At 41.3% G+C, this 5,649-nt stretch overlaps 1 protein-coding gene across 1 annotated transcript in view; it reads left to right on the top strand.

Annotated features, from left to right (window-relative positions):
- LOC149075082 (uncharacterized) overlaps positions 1 to 5,649 on the top strand; it is a 154,309-nt gene that overhangs the window by 10,560 nt on the left and 138,100 nt on the right. The window lies entirely within an intron of this gene.

Here is a 5,649-nt window from a genome sequence, read left to right as displayed (position 1 = left end):
TTCTGATGAGGAATCCACTGCTAGGAATATCGTCTGCTGCCATCTATCGGGAGAAGTCCGAAATATATTCACCGACAGAAAACTGACCATATATTGAAAATAACGGGACATCGGACGTTCTCACCAAAAAAGGTTGCCAAATGCGAGTAAAGTTGCCAATTGTCACTAAAATTGCTGAAAACTTACGGATGCGATGGCGGCGGGAATTAAAGCTACGCGGAAAAATCGCTGCAAATTTCATGACAAATACAATGTAACATCGTAGAAATGTGAGACGAATGAATGCATTTCTTGTCATAATTATCAAAATATAGTTTATAAACGCATTTCCTAGCGATCGTCGCTGCTTCTCTGACGAAGGTGCGTGGGAGAAGGACGGGAAGGAGACACTAAAGATCCACACTTTTTTAATGTTTCCTATTTTTATATTGTTTAGTACAGGGTTCTCAAACCGCGCACCGCGGCTGTGGACTGCTTCGACCCCCCCCACACAAAGTTCTCACTACTACCATTAAATCGCCTCGTCCATATTCCTCTGCGGAACTTCTAACGAATCGGTATATGTTGGAATATGCGTGTCCGTGTTGTTAAAATAATATGAAGCTTGTTTCTATATATTGCTTGTTATAGTGCTGCCATCTGCTACCTATTTTTCGAACTACGAGTGAAGATTTCCCCGTTGTAGGCCTGCTGCTCTCTGTGACGACAATTTTTAACGGGGGAGATCGGCTCGCATTCGCTCCTCGAATTTGGGAATCACAGAAAACCAACGATGTGGGGTTCGAAGCCGGGCACTCGCGATGCGAGTTTGATTTTCCTCACTGTGGAATTTTTTCTTTTGATCTCAGGGAGTAAATTCCTAACTTAAAGGATTGTCTAAGTTTTGAGTTAAAAATACGGTGAATATGAACTTTGAGGGCTTTCATAAGAAAGCAGCGTTTTAAGTAGAACTTTCAGGGAGATGGCTTCAAGTGTGATTTTTCCATAAAATTTAGCAATAAAATACTGAGAAAAATTGCTTGTGAAGACAGGGCCGTTCTAAGAGCGTCATGGGCCCCCGGGCACAAGGCCGGAACTAGAAGGAGGGAGACAGGGGGCAACTGTCCCCCCTGTTAGGGAGATATAAAAAAATGGAAAATAGGGAGCGGCAATTTTAGGTGGGAACAAAGCACACCGTTATAAGATTATCGAATTTTAAAGTTGTGGGTTCGGCAAAAATCCTAGCCCGGGCTAGGTGATTTTTCTGAGCCCCTACATGGTGAATTCTCGAAAATTTCATTCGTTTTTTATTTTTCGGAGGCCCACTTTTCTGGAGGCCTCGGGCCGTGCCTGGGTGCAGGGCCGTCATTTCAACTTTTTCTGGGGGGGGGGCAAATGACATGTATTCAATGTATTCTTTATGGGCATTGTATAATATTTTATCATGTGTATATATTGTTTGTAATTTGTGTTAATTGCATTTTTAATTGGGTTGCTGTATTTTTGAAACATATGACAACCATATTTTTATGGGCATCTTTTCATCAGCCACCTCGTTGGGCATTTTGCCTGTTGTGGCGTTGTATTTGTATTTGTATTTGTATTTATAATTATACATATACCATTTTTTTAGTGTATTTTCAAAAGTTGGGGGGGGGGGGAAAGGCCCTCCCTGAATCCTCAAATGACAGGCCTGCCTGGGTGTGCCCATGCGTCAAGACGGCATTGTGTTAAGATGAATATACCCTGAATCATCATGACAACAAATTTTAACGAAGGGTATTATTTCGTGAAAGAAAAAGAATTGTTTTTGAAAAAAAAAAGAAGCTCGTGACGTCACTGAAGAGTCGTCCATTTCACCTAGATATACTGCACAAAGAGGTTAAGATTTCGCATACGTCGGACTGCTGTATGCAATGGCTACAGTTGAAATGGACCATTTCAGTGACGTCAAAGCTTCGTGCGGAGCCTTTCTGCTATAGAACGTGTTGCCTGAACCCAGTTTCGGGAAAAACAGGTAAGGCGTTAAATTACTTTTCCCATTTAATTCATTTTTTGCCGGCCCTCAAATTATTTCTCCTATTTATCCATCATTGCTCTCATTTTTTTTTTTTTGCCATCGTACAAATTAGGGCCGTTTTAAAGAGCATCATGGGAGCCTCTGGCAAAGTGATCTATCTTAGCCCCCTCCCCCCCACATGGAGAGAAATGACTGGCTATCAATTTATATGCCTTAGGCCGGGAGATTACACTATAAAAGTTCATTTATAAAACTTGAATAATTTAACCAATAAGATTATCGGTTATATTCGAGAAAATTCAACTGATAGCCTTATTGGTTGAATTTTTCAAGTTTTATAAATGAAATTTTATGAAATTTTTATAGTGTAATACCAGCCCAAGGCCGGGATTACACTATAAAAGTTTGATAAAAGGTCTTTCATAAAACTTGAAAACTTCAACCAATAGGCGAATCGGTTGCATTCGAGAAAATGGAACCGGTGATCTTATTAGCTGAATTTTTCACGTTTTATCAAAGAGCTTTCACAAAACTTTTATAGTGTAATCCCGGCATAACTCTCAAAAATTGTAATCAGATCTCATTTTTCAAGAGGCTCTTTCGCACTTGACGCCCCCGGGCCTTGCGCGAGTGGACCCATGCGTTTATGAAGCAACACAGTGCCACAAATTACACTGGTAAACAAGGTTTTTGTTCCTTGGACTCTGAGTACTGTTTCTGAGTACTGAGTACTGTCGATGCTGATTCTGAATCCGTCGTCAGAAATCGTCCATGAGGCACCAGTTTTTCGCAATTGCATTTTACATTGCTGCGGGTTAGCCTAACCAGCCTTAACTCATTAGCTGCCACAATCCCCATTTGGGGATTTTGGAATTTTGCGTGCTTTACGTTTACAACTTTTTGTGCATATATATAATTTATCCGGCCAAAAGTTTCAAAAAAAAAATTTGGCAGTTAATGGGTTTAATATTCCATACTTAGAAGATCAAAATTTTTAGCCTAATAATGGGTATTATAAATATTAAAACTTGCCTCATCTCTGACTAAATATTATGGAATAGTACATCAAGATTCTTTTCAGATACCTCTGATCACGTGCTAGCCATGAGGACAAGGGAATTACGAGTCCCTTTCACCCTTTCTAGGGAATTCCTGACCAAACTGTCCAAGCTTTGCTCCTCGACCAAAGCAATTTGAGCACCTTTTTTTCGAAGGAAGATGACTTAGTCTATTGCAATGATGTCGATAATCCCCTAGAAGGGAGGTTATTCATAGATTCCTCTAAAACCAGCTTCAAAGCAGTACTTTTGCACAATGGTAACGAAAACCCCTCCATTCCCATCGCTTACGGGGCCCACACGAAGGTGACATATTAAAACATGAAAGTTTTATTACGGATGTTTCAGTATGAAAGACATGCCTGGCACTTTTGCGGAGATTTGAAAGTCATTTCCCTTGTACTCGGTCTTCAACTAGGATAAACCAAATTTTGCTATTTCTTGTGCTTGTGGGACAGCAGAGATAGACAAAACCATTATGTAAAAAAAACAATGGACACCAAGAAGACAGCTCGTTCCGCGAACCAAAAATGTCGTCAGTCAGCCCCTGGTGGATCCTCAGAAAGTCTACCTGCCACCTCTACACATTAAACTGGGATTGATGAAAAATTTTGTTAAAGGAATGAATTGAAACGGCGACGGTTTTAGCTTTCTGAAGAACAACATTTTCATGGGTCAGTGACGCTAAAATCAAGGAAGGCATGTTCGTTGGCCCTCAAATTCAAGAATTAATGAACGATGCTGAGTTCGATGCCACCCTAAAAATGAGCAAGAAACACCAGCATGGGAGTCATTCAAGAAAGTAGTCCAGAACTTTCTTGGAAATAACGAGACGGACAAATATAAGGACCTTGTGGAGGAATTGCTTCAGAACTACTGTATAAAGCTCTTGGTTGCAATATGTCGCTGAAGATACATTTTCTTCATTCACATTTGGATTTTTCCCCAGAAAACCTAGGTGATGCCAGCGACGAGCACGGTGAGCGATTCCACCAGGACATATCCATCACGTAATCGCATTATGAAGGCAAGTGGAGCCCAAACATGATGGCCGATTACTGTTGGACATTAAAAAGAGATATTCCTGCTGCAAAATACAAAAGAAAATCATGTAAAAATACCTTTTGAAGTGCCATTAGTATTAGAATTTAAGCTATTTTAAGTTATAAGCAAAGGCGAAAAATATACGTTTTTCAAAATTTTAAACGTGTGTTACTCAAACACTGTGCCCGGCACACAAATTCTGAAAGCAGATTCGGAATCAGTGGGGAAAATTCTATAAGAAAATGACCCTCAAAGAAACAAGAAAAAAAGTGAAATTTTGTTTACCAGTGTTATTTCTCCTACTTATTCAGTTTCTCCTATACATTTTTTTTGACGGTCCGCTAATTATTTCTCCCATGTATTTATTTTTTTCCGGCCTTCCCAAATTATTTCTCCAGTTTAGGGGCCGTTCAAGTATTACGTCATCATCGATGGGGGAGGGGGTTCCGATTTGCTGACTTTTTGATGACAAGGGGGGGGGGGAGGGGCTTGGATTTTGCTTACGTCATCAACCACCCTTTATGAAAATATGAAATATTTTTAACAGCATCTTACTTGGTGCGTCAAAAACGAGAAAAACCTTTCGATAGTTTGTGGGCACTTGAAGTGACACCCCTCCCCCCCTATTGATAAGTGCCCTACAGAGCCACTTTAGTGATCTCTAAATTTTTCGTTGATCCAAGTGATCTGGAAATGTGTCCGGGCCGCTTAAGTGATCTGGAACTGCGCAACGCATCACTCAAGTGATCCATAATTATATGCCGCGGATCACTTAAATAATCTGAGAATGTGCCGCTGGTAACATGAGTGATGTAGAACAGTACTGGGGGCCACTTAAGTGCTCTAAAACTACGTCACATGTCACTCAAGGGATCTCTAAATGTGTCACGGATCGCTTAAGTGTTCTGGAACTGTGTCCCGGGTCATTTAAGTGTTGATCATTGTTCACATCTGAAAATGGGCCACGGGCCGCTGAAATGTTCTGGAATTGTACCACGGAACACTTAAGCGATCTGTGGATGTGCCGCTTAGTTCATTTTTTTTACAAAATTAGGTTTGAGGAGGGCAGGCCGCATCAGATAACCCTCCCGGTGTCATATTTGGTCCGCGGGCCAAGGGCCTATATGTGATTTATCATTGTATGGCTTAAAGGATGGGTCGCAATGAATTTATCAAAGATAAATTTTGCGTTCACATAGCCTTCAAATACAGCCGCTGTGGTGGTCGAGTGGTCATAGTGACGGACTCGCATCGCAGGGACCCGGGTTCGAGCCCCACCGTCACCACAGTGGTGGTCGGTGAAGTTGGTTTGCTGTGGTTCCCAACTTCAAGGCGCAAATGCGAGCCGATCTCCCCGTTAAAAAGTCTCGCCGCAGAGAGCAACAGTACAAATATTCAGTCACTACACATCACTCACTTCACTTCTGAGATATAGATGGCAGCACTGAAAAATCATACACACTCAGACTGTTAGGTACACACATACTCACACTTCCAGCACAACTCACCAGGTAGCGAATTGCCCACGGCGATAGACCTGAGTTGTAC

Source organism: Pholcus phalangioides, unplaced genomic scaffold, assembly GCF_987345545.1.
Source record: "Pholcus phalangioides strain wild (caught in Gottingen) unplaced genomic scaffold, Ppha-v1.0 ptg000016l_1, whole genome shotgun sequence".
Classification (NCBI taxonomy): domain Eukaryota; kingdom Metazoa; phylum Arthropoda; class Arachnida; order Araneae; family Pholcidae; genus Pholcus; species Pholcus phalangioides.
This window is presented reverse-complemented; position numbering and strand designations above follow the sequence as displayed.